We start from the raw sequence: 24,182 nt of genomic DNA on the forward strand, positions 1-24,182 counted from the left end.
GCAGGAGTTTGGAGAAACCTGCCAGGTCAGTCTGAAGCTAGCAAAGACTGCATGCTGCTGCTTGGCTCTGCTTTCTCCCTTCTTGTCCAGGATTCCGCCTACAATGGGAGGGTCTTCCCATGTCAAATTAAAGCAGTCAAAATAATCTCCCACAGGCATGCCCAGAAGCTATCTCCCAGGCAAGTCTAGAGCCTGTCAGGTTGACAGTTAACACCGACCACCACACCTTCCTGCTGACTTCTTTTAAATTGATATTCTTCTTCACTCTTCCTTCTTCCAAAAGGATGTCAAAGGGAAATCGTGAAGTTCTCCGCCACATCCAATGGACTTTGATTGCATATGAGACACAACAGGTTTACAAAGGTAACATTTTACAAGCCTGATATCCATTCAGGAGCGTGGTATATCTCTACATTTGTTCAAATATTCTCATGTATCCTTTAGTTTTTCAATTTTTCATGGTTTCCTTTTTTCACCAGTCATGCACATTTTTTATTAGATTTAGTTTTAAGTATTTCTTTGTTTTGAGTAAATAAGTGTTCATGTACAAAGTGGATTTTAAAAACCCATTTACATTCAGTAAGCTAGTTTACCCTACTGATTTTTTCCAGCTGTATCTGGTGGCTTCCTACCATGCTGAGGCATATATATCAACTTGCATAAGCATATCCCTCTAATTCAAGTTACTTTTCCTTATTTTCATTATAAGCTTTCTGTAATAATGGTATGACTTATTGTAAGCTCAGCCTATCCCATCTTGCATTCATTTATCATATATCAGCAGGAAACATCCGTATCTGCACACTGACATAGGAGGGAGTGGGGGGAGGCAAGCTGTATAAGCTATGACTAGGAACACAAGACTAAAGCTGTGGTCTCGGCAAGATGGTGTCTCTCAGGAAACAACCCTGCAGATGAGGCCTGTGGGCTACACAACATTTGACCAGCATTTGAAGAATGGAATTCCCTGCATTTCAGTCTTGGGACTCGGCTCTGAGTGGGGCTTGCACAGAGGACAGGGGAAGCAAAGCTGCAGGCATTTGGGTCACCAAAGATTTTTGCATTTTCTCTTAGAAAAGTTTTCATTAAGGCTTTATCTTAAACATGTCTCTAATTTAGGAGAGAATCTGCATACTAATACACCTAGAACACAACTCTTACACCTAAGGCTCAGTCATCACTTCAGAAGAGGGAGTGATAAGCTTACAAGAGATAGTAAAATGAGGAGATTTGTTGTGAGATTGGGTCTCCTAGGTGTTGGAGAAGCTATACCCATGAGTCCTCACCAACATGACTGCCTAAACATAACCTGAACAAGGATGACACCAATAGTTATTATTGCAATCTGCTGGCCTGTTACCCTGTCTCTTTAAGAGATAAGCTCTGCCCACTTCCAATCTCCCCGACTTTCTGCTGAGGAAAGTGGAGTCTCTCTCTCTCTATGTCTCTCTATCTCTCTCTCCCTCTCTCCCTTCTTCTGGAGAGGCAGCTTCTGCTTCTCTGCCTTCTCCTCCCCTTCTCCCTTTCCACCTCCTTCCCCATACTCCTTTCCCTGCATAACCCACTAAATAAGCTCTATACCCCAAACTCTCTGTGCATGCACTCTCTCTGTCTGTCTCTCGTCTACGTGGTATCTCACCAGCCAAGGGGACCCACCAAAGCCTCGGATGACCCACCGCTGCCCCTCTTGGGACTGGTCCCTCACCACCTGTTTATAAATGATAACAGTTATACTACCAGGAAGGGAGAAAGCTTGTTGAGGCCTCAGCCCTATATTTAGAGCTACAGGCAACTGAGGAATGCTGAGAGCAGAAGAAATGACCTTCTCCAGAGAAGAACGCACCAATTGGTTGTCCAATACCAAGTGGCAAGCCCTGAAAACATGTATGTAAAAGTAATATTTTATGGACTGATGTCTTAGTTAGTATTTTATTACTGTGAAGAGGCACCAGGGTCATGACAACTCTTATAAAGGAAAACATTTAATTGGGGCTGGCTTACAATTCAGAGTAATGATTACAGTTCATCATTATCATGGCAGGAAGCATGATGGCATGGAGGAAAGCAGACATGGTACTGAAGAGGAATTGAGAGGTCTACATCTGGACCAGTAGGCAGCAGGAAGAGACAGTGAGACTGGGCCTGGCTTGAGCATTTGAAAGCTCAGAGCCCACTTCCTAATTACACACTTCCTCTAACTAGGCCACATCTCTTAATTGTTGCAGGGTATTTGATCACACTGTGAACCCTGAGATTATGTCATTTACTAGAAAAATTGTTTCTAGTTGTGGTATGGATCAGCCCTTGCATACACCTTTAATCCAGGAGCTTTCTGCTTTAATATTGTAAACAAGATTAAATAAAGTCAACCATAGGTCAAGAGACTGAGCAACCCTCTTGACCTATGACAAAATCGATCAATTGGTTATTTGACAGGATGGGAACATAGAAAAAAAAGCCTTAGAGAGCAAGGAAGAGGCAAGAGGGATGCACAGGCAGTAGAAGGGAGGGACATTGAGTTTGAGAGCCTTGTTTGAGACAGCATAAGAGAAAAAAAGGTTTCTGGAGTCATGATTTAAGATGTTTTAGTCTATAGACAATGGCCCTGTTGCTTTTGAATATGTAGTAAAGCAGTGCATTATGGTTGAAAACACATGACATTTCATCATAACAGGGAGTCAAAGCGACAGGGAGGGGCTCAGTCGAGTCCTAACATGCTCATCAAATGCTTGTCCCCAAAGTTCCCACCACCTGTCAATAGCAACAGGTTGGTTACCAAGTCTTTTAACACATGTCTTCAGGGACACTCCAATTCGACTTAGCTCAGAGATCACCCATACACCGAGGACAAATAGGATTCCACAGTGAATACAGTTCCTCCAGTGTAAAAATAGCTGTTAAAAATGCCTAGATCCTGAGGAGGTTGAATGTGGCACAGTCAGGTCCAGAGATGTGTGGCAATGGTTAAGATTTTAAGAGGATTTGAGAACCTGACTGTGGAAGTAAAGGCTACAGAGTTGAATTTAGTGATCTTAACCCACTGTAAAAATCTTAACCTTTTTGAAATTCCACTTCTAATGCACTTTTCTGAAAAGAATCATGTCATGGCTTCTTAGCCTCCAACAGTACTAGATTTTTCAGCTGAAATCAGCAGGTAAGTTCACCTGTGGGACTGAGCTACATGCTCAGAAGTCCTTGAAATAATGCCTTCCTCTATTCACAAGGTCAGGGGTCTTTCTTTCTCCCAGTGACAGAAGGGCAGGAGCTTCCTCAGAGTTACTCAACAAGTAGGGTTGCATCGCACAGCTGCAGCAGCAAGAGTGCCAGGCAGGTACTTCATCTGAAGTCAATAAGACACATCACTAACGTTAATGTCATTACCTCTGATTCCTTTTGAATACAGTATATTCAAGGGCTGCAAGTAAATGATGTCTGGTGGCAATAAGGAGATACTCTGAAATCAAACAAGTGGAAAGAGCTGAAAATACACTCAGAGTTAGGCCTGCCCACAGCTGGCAACAACATTGGCTCTGTAAGACAGAGAGCCCAGAGAAGACTACAGCAGACATGTAGCTTCACCTGGCCATTTTCGCGGTCAACAATTCACAGTTCAGTGTGCTGCATCAGGCCATCCTGGGCCGAGAGGGTGGAGGACTTGAAGGTTATACTCTAGCAGTAGACAGAAAAAGGACAGGGCTGAGAAGAAAATCAAATCTGGTGATAAGACTGGAAATGACTAGGGTATATTCCTGAGTGAAGGTATTATTTGAAATATTTAGTCTGGGATCTCATCCCAGGCCTTGGCATCCGTCTTTGGAATACTGGGCAGGAAACTCCATTTCAAGCCCCCTCCTCTGGGAGTTGTCTCAGTCCAAACTCCACCTCTGAGAAAGCCCACCAAACAGTGACCCCTACCAAGAGAGGGTGAAGAAGGCCTGCCAAATGGTAAGCCATCCCCAGGGAAGGTCAAGACCACTCCTACGGCTACTTAAACTACCCCCAGAGAATGAACATGTGGTCTCCATGTTTCGTGTGTCTCCCCTTTCCTCTCTTCCCCTCTCCATGCTTTCCTAGGGCCACTCAGGAGCACTGCATTAAACATGGGCATCTCTTCATTCAGTTTAATTCGGTCTGATTGAAATTATCTGGGTCAGCAGAGAGAGATGTGGGACAATTATCTATATTCTGTCAATTATGTTTTAAATAAATGCTGATTGGCCAGTAGCCAGGCAGGAAGTATAGGTGGGACAACCAGACAGGAAGTAGAGGCAGGTCAATGAGAACAGAAGAATTCTGGGAAGGAGGAAGCCCATTCATCACCAGTTCTGTCCCAACCACAGAAGAAGGAAGATGTGATTGCCCCACTGAAAAAGGTACCAAGCCATGTGGTTAACATAGATAAGAATAATGGGTTAATATAAGTTATAAGAGTTAATAAGAAGCCTGAGCTAATGGATCAATCAGTTAATCATTAATATAGATCTCTGTGTGATTTCTTTGGGGCTAAATGACTGTGAGACCTAGTGGGAGGATAGAAACCAGGCAGGACAGAAACCCAGACAACAGGAGAGGCTAATCTTAAGAATTATTCCTAATATTTGGAGGTTCCACAGGGGGGTGGGGTGTCTGTTTTTCCCACAGGCCCAGGGCCATGTGTTGGAAAATGCCCTTCTTGTGCAGGCTCTCTGCCAGGCTAAGATCGGCTTCATCTCAGTGAGTTTCCTTTTTGGAGTACATGCTGCAGCTAGGGTCCCCAGGCGCCATTTTATGCTTCTTTATTTTTGTCGATTTTTGGACTTTTCCATTAAAGTCACGATTGTGCCAAAAACCTTATCCAAGTGGTAAAGCCAGGTTTCTTTGAGGTGAGATTGTGTAGACCAGAGACATGTCTCATGAACCCCTGTTGTTGAGTCAAGAACTCTGTCTGGTGTATGCATTGAGACAAGCTTGATTCCCAGTTGGCATGGGTATCTAAATGGGTTCTTGTGATTCAAAGCCAATTTCTCGAGCGCCCTTGGGCTGCCTTTTATAAAAATCCTTTTAAATTGGGGCGATCTATCATCTAATGTAAAGCAAACAAGGATCCAAAAGCCCATGGTTTCTAGATGCACGCTCCCACCCTACTCTCCTTCCCTACTCCCTCTCCCTGTTTCTCTAGCTGTGTGTTATTTATCTCACTCTGGGATTCTCTAAAGCAGATCTGCTTCCCTTTCCCTTCCACTCTAAAACTGTATAGTTCTTCCATCCTTATGTTTCTGTTTCCACTCACAGCATCTGCTAATCCGGTCTTTAAAGGGACACCTCTATGCTTCCCTGGCTCCCGACACCTGCCTACACCTGGATTTTTAAGTTGGTCAGCTGGCACAAGTTCCTAAAAGCATTTTATTTGTATGTCTGTTAGGATACTGTGGCCACAGTATGTCTGTGTGAATATGTGGTTGCATTTTCATAGCATGCTTGCTTTATGTCTTTATGTGTGTATGTGTGCATGTTTTAAGATCTGTAAAACTTATAACTCCAGATTACAACAGCTCTGGAAAAATACAAACACGTGGGTAACCCCCATTTTGACCCCATTGTGGGTAAGAGTATCCACATGTGCTAGTATTCTTTGACTTATTAAAATATTCCTTTTAATCTTCTTACATTTACTAGCCTTGGTAAGCTGTAATTAATTGGGTAAAATACATGACTAAATTTAGCTGATATGCCTAGTTTAAATATAACAGGTAATGGTACCCAATTCTCAAGTGCCTTTACAGATATCAGAGTATGGCATGTAACAAAAGAGTTTCTAACACAGAGACATGCCAGCTCCCACAGCACCCTATAACTCCTCAAGAAAATACATGGTTACAGAAGACCTTTTGCCTTGAGGCTTGCCTTTGGGTTTAGCAGAGCCATCCACACAGCAAAAAGCAACCTTCCACCTCTTCAGCTTCCTAGATGTCACCCCAGGGAATTGATCTTCTCATCCTGCCAAGACAGGTAGACTAAACCTTCCCCATAGGAAAATCTTTGGGCCTCTTGTACTGAGCATCTAATGGCATACTTCTAGGCTGGTGTTCTCCAAGGATAAAGGAGAGATTTGGGATTGCCTATGTAGCTAAAAACACTGTCTCATTTCTGCTCATTTATTCTTCTTAGATCTGTCTAATGGCATTTGATGACGTAAGGTACTGGTAGCTCATTACTTCATTTGTTAAGTTTCCTGTTAAAATAAGAGAGTGTGCCTCTTTCACAGGCTTCATAGTCCAGGACTAACGGGTTTCAGTGTATCTTCAGAGGCTCAGAATTTCCGACTCCCTTTAATTGTCTTCTAAATGTTTATATCTTTTAACCTAAAGCCACAGCCTTTTGCTATGATGTAACTAAGATATCACTCTGCTCCAGTTCTCTTACAGACACCCACAGGTTCCTGGAATGAGTTCTGCTGCTCTATCAGGAAATCTGGTCTGGTAAAGACTAACAGTCTCCAGAGCCTATTTTAACCCCACCCGTTTTCAAGCGTATTTACAGGTCACTCCTGCTGTCTAGGCCAAGACCAATTTACAAAGCACTCTCCAGACAATGCCAACACTTGCACCAGCTCCTGGGACTTCATCATTGGTACAACTCTCCTGGATCAAGGACACCTACCAACTAAAATCTGGTTTTATCTGCTACTGTGACCTAATTATACACCTGAACCTCACCTGTACAACCAGGGCAGTTTTATGTCCCATTCTTTCTGGCAGTTAATAACTCTTCCCATGGGTAGCCCCATTCATAGGACCAATAATAACAATATTTTTTTTCTCCTAGCCACCTGCTTTCTCATTTCCCTCAGGGACCACCTGCATGACAGTAAACTGGATGCTGCTCCAGCCACACCTCTTGCTGAGCATGAGCCCACCAACTCCCAGCTCTCCGCTCTCCCACGTTACCCCATGCCCACAGGAAGCAGCCAGACTTGAGCTGGTGCCCCTTTATCCAGGGAGTCTAAAATGTTATGTTGAGGGACTTCACCTCAGCTCACTGGCACCCACTTATGCAAAAAGCCTGGAATGCTTGACATATTTAGTTGGGGGCCTCATCCCATCCATCTTTGGAATACTGGGCAGGAAACTCCATGAAGTAAAAGCGGTGGTGGGCTGCATTCCTGACGCCTGGCTGCCCGCACAGCTAGCTTTATCCGAAATAATTACACGGAAACTGTATTCTTTTAAACACTGCTTGGCCCATTAGTTTTAACTTCTTACTGGCTAGTTCTTATATATTGATCTAATCCATTTGGAATATTCTATGTAGCACCACGAGCTGGCTTACCAGGAAAGATCTTAACCTGCGTCTGTCTGGAGTGGGAGAATCATGACTGACTGACTCGGCTTCTTTCCCCCAGCATTCTGTTCTGTCTACTCTGCCTACCTAATTTTCTGTCCTATTAAAGGGCCAAGGCAGTCTCTTTATTTAACCAATGAAATTAACACAAAACAGAAGACTCTCCCCCATCAACTCCATTTCAAGCCCCCTCCTCTGGGAGTTGCCTTAGTCCAAACTCTACCTCTGAGAAAGCCCAACAGTGACCCCTCCTCAGGGAGGGTCAAGACCACTCCCACAGGCTACTTAAACTACCCCCCAGAGAATGAACACGTGTTCTCTGTGTTTTGTGTGGTCTCCCCTTTCTTCTCTTCCCCTCTCCATGCTGTCCCAGGGCCACCCAGAAGCACTGCATTAAACATGGGCATCTTCTAGTTCAGTTTAACTTGGTCTGATTGGAATTATTTGTGTAAGCGGAGAGGCTTGTCTGAAGAAATATTCCTAACAGGTATGATTCGATTGTTCCTCAAGAAAAGCAAGAACTGGGAAAAGAGGGTATCTCAGTAGCAGGTGCAACCCGAGGTACAGTGGGCATGAGTTCCTGCTGACTCCATGCTAGACAGAGGCTCTCAGACAGGGCATCTGTGATGTGGTAGAGTCTGACCACAGTGTTTCAGTTAGAGCATCAGACAAAAACCTTACACAGATAACCGGAAAGATGGTAATGCATACCTCTGCATTAGATAATTCACAATCTCAAAGCCTCAGGGCTTCTAAAATCACAGAGTTTCTAAGTTCACATATTTAAAACATCACAACCACAGATTCCTTGCACATGTTTCAGTTATTTAAAGGCTGGAGGAGGGGGCTTGTGAGATACTGGGTGGGTAAGGGTGCTGCTGCCAAGTCTGCCAGCCTGAGTTCTGCTCTTGGTGGAAGGAAAGAACCAAATCTCTAAAGTTTTTCTCTGGTTTTTACACACACACACACACACAGAGACAGACAGAGAGAGAGAGAGAGAGAGAGAGAGAGAGAGAGAGAGAGAGAATGAATATAAAAAATTAAATTTAGAAAGCTCCAGATTAAAAAACAAAAGTAGTATTGTTGTTTGACTCTGCAGTACAGGACAACACAGGTGTCTAATGGTTTGGTGTTTTGCAGAGGATACCAACCTACCCACTTGAAAGAAGAGCCTTTCTCTTGCATCCCTGGCAGTGGCCATAGTCATCTGAATGTGCACATACTCTGCTGCATTGGACCAGTGTGCATGGCTTGAGCGACCATGATTATGACCAGCAATTCGGGAACCAGGACAGTCAGAAGTTGTTTCTCTCACATGAACCTATCTCAGAATTCATATTCCAGGACTTGTGTGGAAAGAAGGCTTCTTCTGTGTCTTCAGTGCGCCGTCCTCAGACTGCTGGCTAGTCTTCACAGAGGTGTTGGACAGTAGGTGTCGGCTCTGCAGGGCCCATGGCCACCAACCACCAGGCACTTGCTTCCTAGGCTTATCTTCATGACTTCTATCTTAAACGTTTTTACACTGTCCAAACAGTTTGAGTTCCTTATCTTCTTTGATCTGTGCTTTATATATTTATGTTCTTTTAGCCAGGTAAACAGCCATTTATTATTAAATATTTTGTTTAAAACCTTCCTGGGCCCTGTGTGCTGGTGTACACCTTTAATCCCAGAATGCAGGAAGCAGAGGCAGGTGGATCTCTGTGAGTTTGAGGCCACCCTGGTCTACAGAACAAGTTCCAGGACAGCCAAGGCTACATGGAGAAACCATGTCTCAAAGAAAGAAAGAAAGAAAGAAAGAAAGAAAGAAAGAAAGAAAGAAAGAAAGGAAGGAAGGAAGGAAGGAAGGAAGGAAGGAAGGAAGGAAGGAAGGAAGGAAGACAGACAAAAGAAAAACGGAACAAAACAAACAAAAAATCCTCTTCCTGAACTTGCTGGTAACTCCTCTTGTTAAGGCTGATTACTCTTCCATAGTACTCTGTGCCCTATAAAGTATTGGTGTTTATTGTGAAAAACCCTCATTTTCAAGGGTGGTGGGAGAAATCTTTCAGTCTCAATAATTCAGGCCAACAGATGCAATCAGCAAGAGGTGTCTTTATTACACAGGCGCCTGAGGGTGTAACAGTAGCTTACGCCAACTGCCCACCCCGGGCAAATTCAAGCAGCCATATTTATAGGGAAAAATGATCACATAAGAGGGTAGTATAGCACAAGCATTTCATTGGCTCTCAAATTGGCGGGCTTAGCTCATCCTGGGAATGGCCCCATGTCTATTCTCGGATTTCCCCGAAAACCCATAAAGACAGATAAAACACCCTGTAGCAAGTTGACAATTTAGATAGGATGTCTTGGGGGATGGAGTATCCCTGAAAAACCACAAAGCTAGATAGAGCACTCTGCAGCAAGTTTGACAGTTTAGATAGACTGCCCTGGGGGGTGGAGGATTCTCTCTTCTTAGCCTAGTCAGAGAGTCTGCAACCCATAGATATCCAGTTTTAGCATCGGCTGAGCTGAGGGGCCCAGCTGAATTTCAGCAAAGTTTAACATAGTAAATGGGCATGGGGGTCTTTCAATTGTACCACCCAACTAAATGTTCATTCACCATCATCTCTCCTTGTGCACATACATGTGTGTGCACATGCTTATCCCAGAGGTCTCCTTGGCCCCATTCTGAACACGGTGTCTACATCTGCATAGTGCCTCCCACACCATGGCTCTCAGCCATGCTGGATGAATTCAGCCAATGAGCAAACAAACATAAAGCATTAACAACACAGCTTGCTTTGAGTACCCGGTCCTTGGTTTCCCTCCTTTATACTTCCTCTACACAACCGTGAACTGACTAGTGTCCTGTGCAGGCTTAGCCATTCTCTAAGGTACCAGCCCAGGATTGAGATTGCAGCAGAGTAAGTGAATGCTGTCACATCCAGAGAGGCATCTTTGTCAGGAGGGGTCCTTCTGTGCAGGTTGGACTCTGAGTTCTGCTGTCTTGTAAGTGCTGTCTCTTTCAGCCCATTAGTGAGCAGCAAGGCCAAGAAAAAGGCTAGAGGTGATTTTTAATTTTTCTTGGCCTAGAAGTACACTCAAGAAAGGAGCAGCTTCCCGAGGGGCTGATTTTTAACTGTGATGCCTAGCTAAGGTTCTTGACAATGAAAGAGCATTCTCAAAACCTTCAGAAGTAAAAAATGAAAGGAAACAAGTTTAAATTATTAGTTTGCAATCTTATTTATGTCACAAAGGCAATTACCACGAACACATATATAAAACAAAAGAAAAATTACTGCCAAATCATGTTTCTCAACTTTTAAATTTTTTCAGTGTGCCATTTCACAAAAAGAATGTTCTGAAACACTTTTGCTGTAAGGAAAGTATTTATGTGTCCCAATTAGAAGAGAAAAAAAGAACGTAAGGAGTTACTAACTGGTCGAGTATCCAAACTCGTTTCCTTTTCCACGTCGGAGGAGACTGACTAGTGCGGTCAGCAACTCCCTGACTCTGTGGGCTGTCCTCGGAAGACCGCTGTTTACCAGACTTTCCTCAATGGGTGAGCTATTTCAGGAGCTAAGCACAATTTGTACACCCCAGTCTTTCACCTGGAGAGGAAGAATGGAGGGAGGGAAACGAGGGGCGGGAGCTGCAGGGTAGCCCTAGGGCAGCCTGGCAGGGGGCTCGTTTTATTCCCCACTGCTTCTCAGTCCCGGCCAGTCTCGATGAAGTGTGACAAGCCACCACCACAGGAGGATGGCTGGGAACCACCTCGACCAAGCCCGGCTTCCTTTGAGCCCGAAGAGATCAAGGAGCGTGGTATTTACTCGATGGAGAATGCCCTCCTACTCCCACCCCAACACACCACCTTTGCAAGTACTGAAAAGCAAACAACAACAACAAAACCTAAACCCCAGAGCCTCGTGCAGCAGGGAGCCCCGAGGTTTTACCTGTCTTTAATTTATGCAGCATTTCTACAATTGTGCCCCCTCGGCGGGTGTGACCGCGCTTTAGCAGAGCCTCGGGGCTATTTTACCTGCTTGAATCTGTCAAAAACCCATTTGTATGCGCCCGGCTAATGTGCTAGAAATAAAAGCCCCAACCTGTCAAGCAAACTCGCTGCACCTGTTCCAAGCAGTTAAATTGTCCCATCTGCCACTAGCCCGGGAGATCAAAGGCCTTCCCCAGGAGGGGGCCGGGAACCCCGGCGAGGATGGGGCTCCTGGGCCCGGGGTTTAAGAGGATGACGAGGAGCCCCGCGGAGAGGGTGCGGGCGCGGGCCACCTGAAGGCGCCTTTGTTCCGCCCGGGCGCCAGGAGCGCATTCTTTCACACCAGGAGCGGCGGGGGAAGACGTTCTTTCAGTGCGCTTTCTTGGTGACGTAGTTGGGGTATTCAAGTGTTTTTAACCTTGAGTAATTTTTGTCTCTAAGCTCCAAACAAGCCTTATCCTGTCCACAGGTCAGTTTTGTTACAGAGGCCAATTAGCAGTGCTACCTTTGCCTGGGGCAACAAGCCAAGCGGTGCAGGAGATGGCGGGGCGGGCCCTACAGAGGCGACTAGGAACTCCGGAGAGCTGTAATTTGAAAGGGGGGCCTTTGAAGCATTTACCTTACATGGGACGCCATTGTCACTGCAGGGTGTTTGATCTTAAAATAATTTACTTAATGATCTCACCACGGGAGCAATTGGCAGAGCGAGATTAGGCTGGAAGGCCTAATGGACATGGGAAAAGTTAAAATTGCTCAGAGAAAGGTATGTACAGACTGAGATCCGTCGGTGTGGCGTGTTCATTACTCCCAGGGGCGCAAAGCCCAGCCACAGCCCCTAGCAATCCACAGTTTGTCTGAGGAAAGCAGAGCCAGCCTCTCCCGAATCGCAGGTTTGTGGAGATTAATGCTCTTGCCTGCTGCGCTGCCCACCAGTGCCACACTATCTGGGAATCAGGGTTGGATAGAAATCAGAAAGTGAGGTTCTGTCCCCATTCGGGGGGACGCAAGTTGATTGACATTGTTATCCTCGCCCAGGCACTTTGGCCTCCAGGAAGAAAAGGTTTGAACTGGGAGTCACCTTTGGCATGTTTATAAACCAAGTCCTACTTCTTACACACGTGCTAATGAGTCGTATGCAGTAACCGAGAAGACTCCAGGAGACTGGATACCACCTGTTCTGCGCCAAGACAGAAGCATCGCACGTCTGAATCTTTTTATAAACTTCAGGCTTCTTTGACTCTTCAATGTGTTTTTTATTTTAATTGCCACAGACCCTTGTGAAAAACATATTATTCTAAATTATGGAATCGAAATGGATTAGTAGTCTAAGAATCGCATGCCTTTTATGCCCTTGATCTCCAGCCTAGAACTGGGATGTGACAGACTAGGCACGTTAGTAAGTTCGGAATCCTTGTAATGCAGGTTCTTAGGGGAGCAGAGCAAATTCTGGTAGCGCGGTAATGTGCCTTCTTTCTGGAGAGTGGAAGGCAGAGCAAGAGGAGGGAAAGGATCCAAACATATTTTATTGGTCAGGGCACATTAATCTGATTCACCAGGATCTCTGTCTTTTGGTGGTGTAATAAAAAGTGCAATTACATATGAGTACAAATTCATGCAAATCAAGTCTGAACAAGAATCCCAGTTTGCTTGTGCAAAGATGTGGCCCACAACCTTTGGAGTCTGTTTCAGGTTAAATCAGTTGAGATACGCCCGAGTATCATCAGCTTTCAAAGTTGATAGCCCTCTTTTGAAGTTTTCTTTCTATGTCTTACCTGTGCTAAAAAATTAACAGCTTATTTATGTGCTTCAATAACTTCTGTTGTGACAAGCAGAATCCCTAATCTTAAGCAAAGTTGATAAGACGTTCATATTTGGCCCTTGTTAAATAAATGACTTGTTAAAATAACCTGGAACTCATGCTTCCTTGCTGGGACCAAGAATGGCAGAAGATTCGAACTGGCAAACATCTAAAGGAAGAAAATGCTCTAAGGGAAATAAGAAACCAGACCCACATAGTTAATGTGGGGATTAAGGTGGCGTCGAGTATGGGAGCCCGGTAGGTTCAGTCTTGTGCTCCGAGTACTTGTTCTCTGCGATCACTCTTCTCTCCACGTGACCAGGAGATCCTGCCATGGGTGCAATGGGAATTGTGTGCAGTGGGTGGATTTGAATGTTCTAGAGACTACTGTGGAGAGCACATGCTGAGCACAAGCCTCTGTGTCCTGCATCCTCCGGAGGTTGGCAACTCTAGTACATCTTTCCTTCCTCTCTCTTTCCATTTTCCCCAATACTCTTTTAAACGAAGTCCAGCTGTACTTGTCATAAGGGGTTAACACAGTTTGGAAGACAAGAAGGGAATAGAAGGAAATCCCACCATGAACTATTGACGAGAAACAAAGAGAGGCTAGAGAGATGGCTCAGCAGCTAAGAACACACTGCTCTTCCAAGGGACCCAGTTCACTTCCCAGCATCCACATGGCAGCTCAAAACCGTCTGTCTGCAACTCCAGTTCCAGCGGACTGACACCCTCGCACAGATATACGTGCAGGAAAAGCACTGATGAATATAAAAAATAAAATGAAAACAGTATTTTAAAGAGAGAAGAAAAGAAACTAGTTAGCAAACATAGTTATGAGAGCTGGGATGATCAACACTCTGAGGAACATTCAGGATTGCTTTGTAACCCTTTCTCCTCCTTGCCGATTTCTCCTTGCTCAGCTGTATCTCCTCTACCCTCCATGTGTCTCCACCTCCTCTACCCTCGGGTCAGTCTGTTTTCACGTTTGTTTCTTCTACAATTTCATCAGTCTCTCTCACACATTACTTCTTCCCCTCTATAAAGTCTTTCTTCCTCTCAATCTCTTCCCGAAAGTCCAGGATCTAAATGAAAAGATTGGAGTTAACTATGTGAATATTAGCCATATTCTGAAAAAACTCATCAGACATTAACGATTCACTTTCCCAAGCCAAGGCTACAAACTGTTAGGCTGTTCTCAGAAGCTCCCAATCTGCTGGGGACCTGGAGGTCAAGGTGCACTTGACTGTCTCTCACAGAGCAAGCAAATGCTAGCCGTCCTGTGCGTGCTCACGTAGGCAGCACGGCATCACTGCTCGGGAAGTGGCTGCTCTCACGCTGAAGGACAATCAGGAGAGGGTGAAAGACTGGAGGTCAAGCCACTCAGCCACCTCCTCCGCCCAGCTCTCCTCCCTCACCTGCTGATTGCAGGGCTGTATGTCAGGTACTCCCATCGGCCTAGAACCATCATCTCATCCAGAAGACACATAAATTCCACCCAGGGAGTTCTAAAATCACCCAGCTGATCATTCAATTTATATACAGTATCAAGTGTTCATTTCAGAGCTGTGATTTCAGCCCCACTGACCTACCGGTCCTTGACATGTGCTTTGCTGGAGCCCTTCAAGACAGAAGAGTAACTTTTTAGTACTTGCAGAAAAAGCAATTGAAGTTCATTTCTCACAGATTACAGGCCCATCAGAAATGAAAATATCTTCAAGCAGCCAGCAGACAATTTTCAAACATCCATCACTGTCGGCAGAGTGAGCGTGTTTGATGCCCACTGGACAGGACGAGTCGCCTGGGACTTGTTATGCAGGTTTTGTGTACTGTCACGTTAGGGTCTCTGAGAACACACGTCACCAGAAAACAGATATGGCCAGGATTGCTGTATGACTTTAATTTCTAGAATTTTCTCACATCCCATTTTACCTTTAAACAATTAGCAGAAGCAGTGTGGGATCTGGAGGGGAACTGGTGTTTTAAACCCGGATTATATGTGGTTTCTAGAGAAATGGAGGTAGGTCGCCACTGTGTGCAAGAGCTGAAAGCATTTTGGTCAGGCGATGCCAGAGATCGGCTGAGGAAATGGGCATTGTGCCATACAGGGCCCTGCCTCCCTCTGCAATCCTTCCTCCTCTGTCCCACAAGGACGTCATAGCCACTGTGTCTAATACCCACCCTCTGGGCTCTGCTTTGCCAGCTTGGCTGTTTCCTCCCACTTCTCTGCCTGAATCAGGTTCCCAGGAACCTTGGGAACTTGAAAGATAACTAATCTTCACCCCCAATACCCCAAAAGTAACTTTAAGTCAATATGCACAATACTTTTGATCAGAATTTGAGATTACGTCTAGCATCATAGTAAGTTATAGGTCAGCTCATGCTACCAAAGACACCGAAACGAAGGACTTTTAAAAGAGCATGTATCACAGGGATTCCTGCTGAACCTTAGGACGTCTCAGAAGAAAGACCTCCCTCAAGACAAGGTCCTCTCCTGATGGGAGTTTAAAACCCTCTATACAGGTGGTGATAAGGGAGTATTTTTTGTATTCTCTTATCCTGCCACTGCAGGACACTGGAGAGTGGCGAGGGACCAGTTAATGTCATGGTAAATGACACAATAAAGGGGAAGAACCAAGTTTACACTTGAATTTTGGTTAGACGTGAAGCAGGAAGCAGAAGCCAAAAGGGGAAGGTTTAGATTGGTCCCATCCGTGAACAGATTAGAGCTTAACCTATCAACACCTTGACATCTGTATCTTCCCAGACACTAAATTCCTTCCTACCCCTCCCTTCCATGAGGCTTGGGCCTCATTACTTAGGCTGTGTGAGGTCAGTGCAGCTCCACAGGTCTCTCTGGTGTCTGGTGCCTTTTTCGGTCTTGGTCTTCTCTGCAGTTCATTTGATGTGTTTTCTTTGTTAGAAGCCTCAGGGGTGGGACTCAATATTGCTATCAACATAGCTTGGAGAGGTCTTTTCAGAAACAACTACTGGATAATTTCAGGCTTAAGGTTTACTGTCCATCTGTCCTAATATGGGTTTCTTTGGGTGTGTCATTATGTCAAATGGGAATGGGGATGGCATTGTACTGTGTGCAGCAAGGGACAACTAGACGGGTTCCAGTTGTTTGGGGTGGAGGGGTGCTGCTATTGTATCAGCTTTGGGCCCCAACCATGCAGTTTGTCTCCTTGTCTCCTGCCTATCCAGCTTGCCTCATCTTTATATCCCCAAAGGTATAACTAACTTCAGAGAGCCTATCCAATAAACTCTGTGCTTGAAAGATTTCATCCCGAGGATTGTTTCCCAGACTGGACTTAGGTTGGTAAAATGTGCCATCATTTAAAATGCTGCTTTGGGGTAAGTGCTTTATGGTCTCAGGAAGGTGAGCTAGACTTCTCTGTTCCGCTCGTCAGGGAAGTGCTGCTCTGGAGGTTTACTCTCAGCTGTCCAGGTACTGACCCAAGGCCCCTACAAATACAGTAAGCAAGAGGCATGAAGGTATCCATGCACAACACTTCCTTTAAGAGACAGTGACACACTGCTTCTGCTAGATGGCCCTGAGTCCTCATTTGGGTTCACAGGGCAACTAAAAGTAGGGTGGAAGTCTGGCATCTCTGCCTTTGTTTTGTGTCTGCTTCTGTCTGATTCTGCAAGGTGTGATGCTACTCAAGAGTCCCTCTCTGTCTGACCCAGCTCACTCTGGCCAAGGCTGAAGGCACAGAGATGTTATTGTCCTAAATCTAATTCTAGGAAGTGCAAACCAGGACAAGCCATTCCCTGTGAAAGGACAAACATCCATGAGGCCAGGTCACTCCTTTGTCCGGGCAATTACCTGTGTTGGTAGGCTGTTCTCTGAAGAAGAGATAATGACCTCATTAGAATTGGCTTGTTTTTTAGTCAGAAGGACTTCTTATCTTGCAAGACAAGAGTTAAGGCCATTTTCCACCAGACCATATCTTGGCTATAACCGCTTGATCATGCAAACCCCTGTTTTCAATCCCAACCCCTTCTCAACTTAAACATCGTCTCAAACATGGACCTACCTGTGGGACTGGCTCAGTGGTTAAGAGCATTTGCTGTTTTTCTGGAAGAAGCAAGTTTGATTCATAGAACCCTTGTCAGGAGATTCACAACTGCCTGTGACTTCAGATCCAGCATCTCTGGCCTCCATAGGCACCTGCATGCATACACACATAGCGATGCAGGGGAAATCGGCTTACCCTCTTGGGGTTCTTAGTCAAATTGAGAAAAAGCTTTAAGGATGGACTCAAACAGAAGGTCAAGACCAATTTTGTTAGAGTTTAAAGAAAGCCCCAACGGTAGATAAGCTGTAAACTTCAGTGACTGCTCAGAGGAGGGAAAAGGGAAAAGTCATGTCACTGAAGTTGGTAAGGAGCAGAGGTGAAGCAGGCAAGCAGGTGCATGGCTGGAAGAGAAGCTTTGGAGAGAAAGCACGGAAGCCCAAGATGTTGCCTGGAGTGGGGGTGAGGAACTCCAAGTGTTAAGTGTTTGGTTGGAAGTGAGACCCCAACCCCCTGACACCCCTTATCCAAGGAGTGAGGGATGTTTGGTTGGAAGCATCACCCTAGGCCCTGGCATCCATCCCAAGCTCCCTCCCTGGGAGTTACCGCAGTCCAGACTCCACCTCCAAGAAAGTTCGTCAAACAGTGACCCCTCCCCAGAGAGGGTCAAGACTATTCCTACGGGCTATTTACTACTTTCCAGAAAATGAATATGTGGTCTCTCTGGTTCTCCTTTCTCTTCCCTTTGGTTTCCCAGTCTTCCTTTCCATGGGGCTGAAAGGCTGGCATCCATTAAACCTGGGCTTTTTCTAATTTAATTTGATTTGGTTTGATTTGGATTATTATTTTGGTGGAGAGGCTTATCAGGCCAAAGAACCTTTACATCTGGAGGTCCCACTAAGGGGGCTGTTTTTTCTCATTGGCTCAGGGCTATGTGTTGGAAAACACTTTTCTTGTCCATGCTCTCCACCAGGTTAAGATCAGCTTTGTCTGGGTAAGTTCCCTTTTTTTAAGTTGCTGACATTAGGGCACAGGGCCTAATTTGTTTGTCGGAAAGTCTGTTGAAGTCAGCATCCGGTCCCACTGAAAGGGGCAAGACAGTCCTTGCCCTCGTGGGTTTCCTTCAGACAGGAGATGTCCTTCCTTGAAATTCCCACACTCCCATTTTTGACTCAAGAGTCTTCTCAGGTGGACACTGTGGTAGATTTCTGAGTCCTCGGTCTCCGCATACGCTTGCTAAATGGGCACCTGCAGTTTGAAGCTGGATCCTCTAATGCCCTTGGACTGCTTTTTCTTTTCTCTCTCTCTCTTTTTTTTTTAAATAAAAAATCCTTTTAAATTGGGGCTGACACCATATATTCCTTAATGCCTGACACAAAACAAACAAGATCCCACATGCCCAAGGTTTGTGGGTACTGTGCTCCCGCTCCCATTCCTTGCTCCCCTTCCCCACTTCACTAGCTGTTTGCTGTTTGTCTCACTCTGGGATTCTCTCTACAATGGATCCCCTTTTCTCCTGTCCTTCCACTCTAAAACTATATAGGTGTTCCATCCTTGTGTTTCTGATCTCTCTTGCAACTTCTGCTAATCTGGTCCTGAATGGAACCACCTGTGTGCTTCCTTGGCTTCTTCTGTCTACACCTAGACTTTTAAGTTGGTCGGCTGACACAGGTCCCTAAAAGAAAAGTTTCGTCTATTTGTTGAAATAATATAGTGACACTATGCTTCTTTTATGTCTCTGTGTGTGTCTGTTTCCATCGTAGGCTTGTCTTATTTCTCTGTGTGTATGTGTGCATGTTTTAAGATCTGCAAAACTTGTAGCTCCAGATTACAATAGTTCTACAAAATTACAAACCTGGGGTAGCCACCATTTCAACTTCAGTGCCATCTTTGGTAAGAGTACCCACCTGTGCTGGACCTACCAAGGGGACATTCCACCTACAATATTCTTTGACTTATTAAAAATTCCTTCTAATCTTCTTGTATCTACTAGCATTGGTAAGCTGTAACTAATTGGATAAAATATATGTCTAAATTTAACTTATATGCCTAATTTAAATATAACTAACAGATAATGGTACCCAATTCTCAAGTGCCTTTACAGATCTGAGAGTATGGCATTTAACAAAAGAGCTTCTGACACAGAGACATGCCAGCTCCTGCAGCATCCTATAGCTCCTCCAAGAAGATGCATGGTTGTAAAAGATCTTCTGCCTGGAAACTTGTCTTTGGGTATAGCAAAGCCACACACAGCAAAAAGCGGCCTTCTACCTCACCAGCTTCCTGGATGCTACACCGGGGGATTTATCGTCTCACCCTGCCAAGACAGGTAGACTAAATCCTCCTCCCCCACACAGGAAAATCTTCAGTGCTGGACTCTGGACTCAGTAGCTAACAGAAAGTGCTGGAAAGTATGGCTTCTTAGACTGGTGTTCACCAAAGACCACTACGGAGAGGTCTGGGACAGCTAAAAAAGCTGTCTCATTCTGCACATTTATCCCTCCCAGATCTGTCTAATGGCATTTGATGACTTAAGGTACTGGTAGCTCATTACTTCATTTGTTAAGTTTCCTACTAAAAATACAGACAAGTGTGCCTCTTTCACATACTTCATAGTCCAGGAGCAGCAGGTTTCAAATGGATTTTCAAAGATCTAGAGTTCCCAATTGAAATTATCCAGCCACAGATAATGCTGTACTTCTGGGTTCTAAAGGCATGTGCAGACCCACGTGTGCGCATGTGTGGTTACATCCATGTATGACTCAGCTAAACCCTTGTGCACATGCGTAAGCCCGCCATCTATGTCATCAACATATGACATAGTCATGCCAACCCCCTGTGGGCGTGTGCTAGGCAGCTTTTAAAAGCTGGATGCACCATCTTTCTCTCTCTCTCTGCACACCAATCCCCAGGTCTGTACTCACCGCCCTCTAATAAACTCCTAAGCAGGTTTGTTACGTGTTTCATGCCTCCTTCTCACTCGTGCCAGGTAATTTCACAAATTCCCTTTAATTGTCTTCTAAAACGTTCCTGTTCCAGCTGTCTTACAGAGACCTGCAGGTTCCTGGGGAAAATTCTACTGCTGTATCAAAAATCAGGTCTAGTAAAAGCTAAGTCTCCAGAGCCTATTTTAACCCCACCCATTTTCAAGCATATTTTACAGGTCACTCCTGCTGTCTGGGCCAGTCAACTTACAAAAGGCCCTCCTGTTAATTCCAATACCTGCACCAGCTACTGGGACTTTACCATTTGTACCAACTCTCCTGGCTCAAAAGGACACCTACCAACTAAAATCTGGTTTTAAAGGGCACATCTGCTCTTGTGTCTTACTTATTCACCCGACCCTCTCCTGGACCACCAAGGCCCTCTCTCTCCCGTTCTTTCTGGCAGCTAATGACTCTTCCCATGGCTAGCTTCATTCATAGAACCAATAATAACAATACAATTTTTCTCCTAGCCACCTACTTTCTCATCTCCCTCAAGGAACAAATGCCTGAAGCCTCCAAGATGGCAGTAAATTGTATGTCTCTCTATCCACATCTCTCGCTGAGCATGAGCCCACCAACTACCAACTCTTCCCTCTCCCACGTCATTCCATGCCCGCAGGAAGTAGCCAGACTTGAGCTGGCACCCCCTATATCCGAGGAGTCTGGGATGTTTGGTTGGAAGTGGTACCCCAGTCCCCTGATACCCCTGTATCCAAGGAGTCTGGGATGTTTGGTTGGAAGCCCCTGGCATGCATCCCAAGCCCCCTTCCCTGGGACTTACTACAGTCCAGATTCCACCTCCGAGAAAGCCTACTAAACAGTGGCTCCTCCCCAGAGAGGGTTAAGTCTATACCCACAGGTTATTTAAACTGCCCCCCAGAGAATGAACACATGGTCTTTCCAGCTTTCCTCTCCCCTCTCCCCTGCCGTGGTTTTCCGGTCTTCCTCATCTCCTCTCTGGGGAATAGAAGGCCACCTGAGAGCGCTGGCATCCATTAAACCTGGACTTTTTGTAATTTGGTTAGATTTGGTCTGATTTGGATTATTGCGTGGAGAGGCTTATTGGGCCATAAAAGCTTTACATTAAGGAAATCATACTTAGAAAGGAGGAGGATGAAAAGAAGTTATGGATTCTTAAAAGGCTGCAATCTGTTAGCTGCTGTCATAGAGGCAGGAATTCTGGGAACAAAAACTAAAAACTACACATCTCATTAAAGGACGAATTATTCTGCCCATCTCTCTTTAGCATGATGATAACCAGCAGCCTCCTAGGGATGAGCCCTTAGTCAAGGGACTGACACACAACTGGAGTGTTCCGTTTCCACCCAAGCCAGAGGGCCACACTCTTGTCCAGGACTTTGGTATGGTTTTGTTGTTGTTGTTTTGTATTCTAACAATAACACACACATGCACGCACACACATACAAATACACACACAATTAAGTTTGAAAACTACATATATTTAGAAAAGAAGATGGAGTTGGAGTCACTGCATCCTTTTCGTCCCTTCTGTGCATCCTCTGAATGTAACCCTCTTCTCTGCCTGTCTATCATCTCTAATCTCTTTAATTGGGTGACTGAGTGTGGTGCACAGGGCTACAGGAGCTGGGCATTCTGACCTCAAACTCCAGCTACATTACTAAATATCTTACACACGAGGTCCTTGCTTTTTATCACCTCCTCTTCACCATTCATTTCTATCCATGGTTGCTATCTTTGGATTTTATTGCTGTGAAGAGACACCATGACCACTGTAACGTTTTGTTTTTTATTTTATATGCATTGGTGTGAAGGTGTCAGATTCCCTGTAACTAGAATTACATACAGATAGTTGTGAGGTTTCATGTGGGTGCTGGGAATTGAACCTGGGTCCTCTGGAAAAGCAGCCAGTGTTCTTAACCATCTCTGAGCCATCTCTCTAGCCCCAACCACTGCAACTCTTACAAAGAAAAACATTTAATTTAAGCTGGCTTGCAGTTCAAAGGTCTAGTGCATTATTATCATGGTGGGAAGCATGGTAGCACATGACAGACATGGCGCTGGGGGATCTGAGAGCTCTGCAACCAGATTCATAGGGAGCAAGAAGAGACTGGGTACATTGAGCCTGGTTTGAGCATCTGAGCTCACCTCAAAGCTCACCCTCTAGTGACACACTTTCTCCAACAAGGCCTTACCTACTCCAAAAGGACCACATCTCCTTGTACTGCCATTCCCTATGGGCCTGTGGGGGCCATTTTTTTTTCAAACCACCATAGTTGCTAACAAAGGTAGCCACCATAGTTGGTACCAGTCTTGGGGCTCCATTCTGCAGTGTTGTAGATGCCTTGACTCTATCTTCCTTGCTCACTGATGGACAAACAGACCATGCCTGGCTGACTCTGCAGGAACACCTCCTCCTCAAGCATTGGGCGCTCAGTCCATAAGAACTGACTAGTGGCAGAGTGTGTGCAAATTCTTCAGTTCATCGTAAGGGCCCTGGTACAGACCTCACTGGCTGTGCCACCTCATTGCTCAAACCTGAGCATTTTGTATCAAAGCAGATCTCATTAGAGGTAATGCTACCATCCCCTTGTTTTTACAGAGGACAGATTTTGCTCAGGTAAAATGATCCACCACCTAGCACAGAGTTGCTGGCACTTGTCACAGTTCTAACAGGCTTGCGGAGATCCCCAGCTCTTTTGTTGAGTTTGTAGCCTCTGGGTGCCTGGAGGCTAGTGACTTCAGAGCAGAAATCCTTCTTTTTGCTTCTGGGCAGTTCCTCTGGGGCCTATTCAAGGCCTGGAATCCCTACTGCTTCTACAGCCGGAGTATTTCCATTTTACCATGAAATCCTCAGTGATTGGCAAGCTCAGGGCACACCAATTAGCTTCTTTGCTTTGCCTGGGGGCAGGTGCTTGGGGAACTAAAGGTTCCTGGGGGCCTGTGATTTGGTCTGAGTCCTGGAGTTTGTTCTGTTCATGCAATTTTTGTTTGGACAATATTTTCGGGGACGGTTTAGTCTGTTCAGATTTGCGTCCCATGAGGAATTCAGTATGTGGATTATCTGCTCCATTGCTCCAGGGTCGCCTTCAGCTGAAGAGCTTAGAGGAACAGACAAACTTAGTGGCCAGATGACCCCTTGTTCTTCACTCAGGTCCTGGCCTTTGGCTACGTAGTGTTACACATCAGCCAGTGTACATGTATGTTAAAATTCAACCTCATGGATTCTGAACTTGACTTTAAATGGCCTCTAAAGATGAATGAAAGAATCAATTGTTTATATTTTTTTTTCTGCAACTCATCCATTTTGAAATTTGCTTTACCAGTTTTTTTTTTTTTTTATGAGACAATGGAGTCCAGCTCTGTTCCCATCCTGAGAGGCAGGGGAGGGACCTGGATTCAGGGTCAGAGCTTGATTACCTGCACTCTGCCCAATGGCTGTGTGGCCTTAGGTAAGTTACTTAATCTCTCTTGCTCCCCAGTTGCCTGTCTGTAACTTGGGGTGCTGTAAGAGGGCATGGCACAGATTAAAGTCTGACTTATGAAACAGGCTCTTGTGCTGAATCCTATTTTATTTTATCTGTCTTTGGGCAGCTCAAGCTGAGAGATTTTCAAACCACTATCTTCTGTGTCACGGGCCCATGTGTTCCAAAGAGGAAGAGATACTTTGGGACATTTAACCTGTTTTTAGGTGACCATTTCGGTTTGCTGAGGGGAGAAGTAGGAAGGTGGATGCCCTGTTTTTAAGTTAGGAGGGAGGTGGAGATGCAGTTTTTAAGAAGCGGTTTCTGCAGGCCTCGGAGTGGGTTGGCTAACTTCAGTGGGCTGTGAATGTGGAGGAGGACTTTAGAGTTCCACACAAACTCTGCCTTTCAGAATCTCCCAGGAAGGGTCAAAGACCAGGAAGTAAACTCACTGTACTTCTGGCTTCCAGTTCAATTGGACGTGGCAACAGGCATGCAGGCCTGAATCACACCCTGTTCTGGGAGCCTTCCTCTTTGCATCATAATGACCTGCGGCCCAACAGAGGCAAATTGCTAGGGGATTCAAAAGGATAAACTCTAATTTCTGTTAAGCCGCTGCTCTAACTTCAGCAGCTGCTTGTG

The sequence above is a fragment of the Chionomys nivalis genome, chromosome 10 (genome assembly GCF_950005125.1).
Source record: "Chionomys nivalis chromosome 10, mChiNiv1.1, whole genome shotgun sequence".
NCBI lineage: Eukaryota > Metazoa > Chordata > Mammalia > Rodentia > Cricetidae > Chionomys > Chionomys nivalis.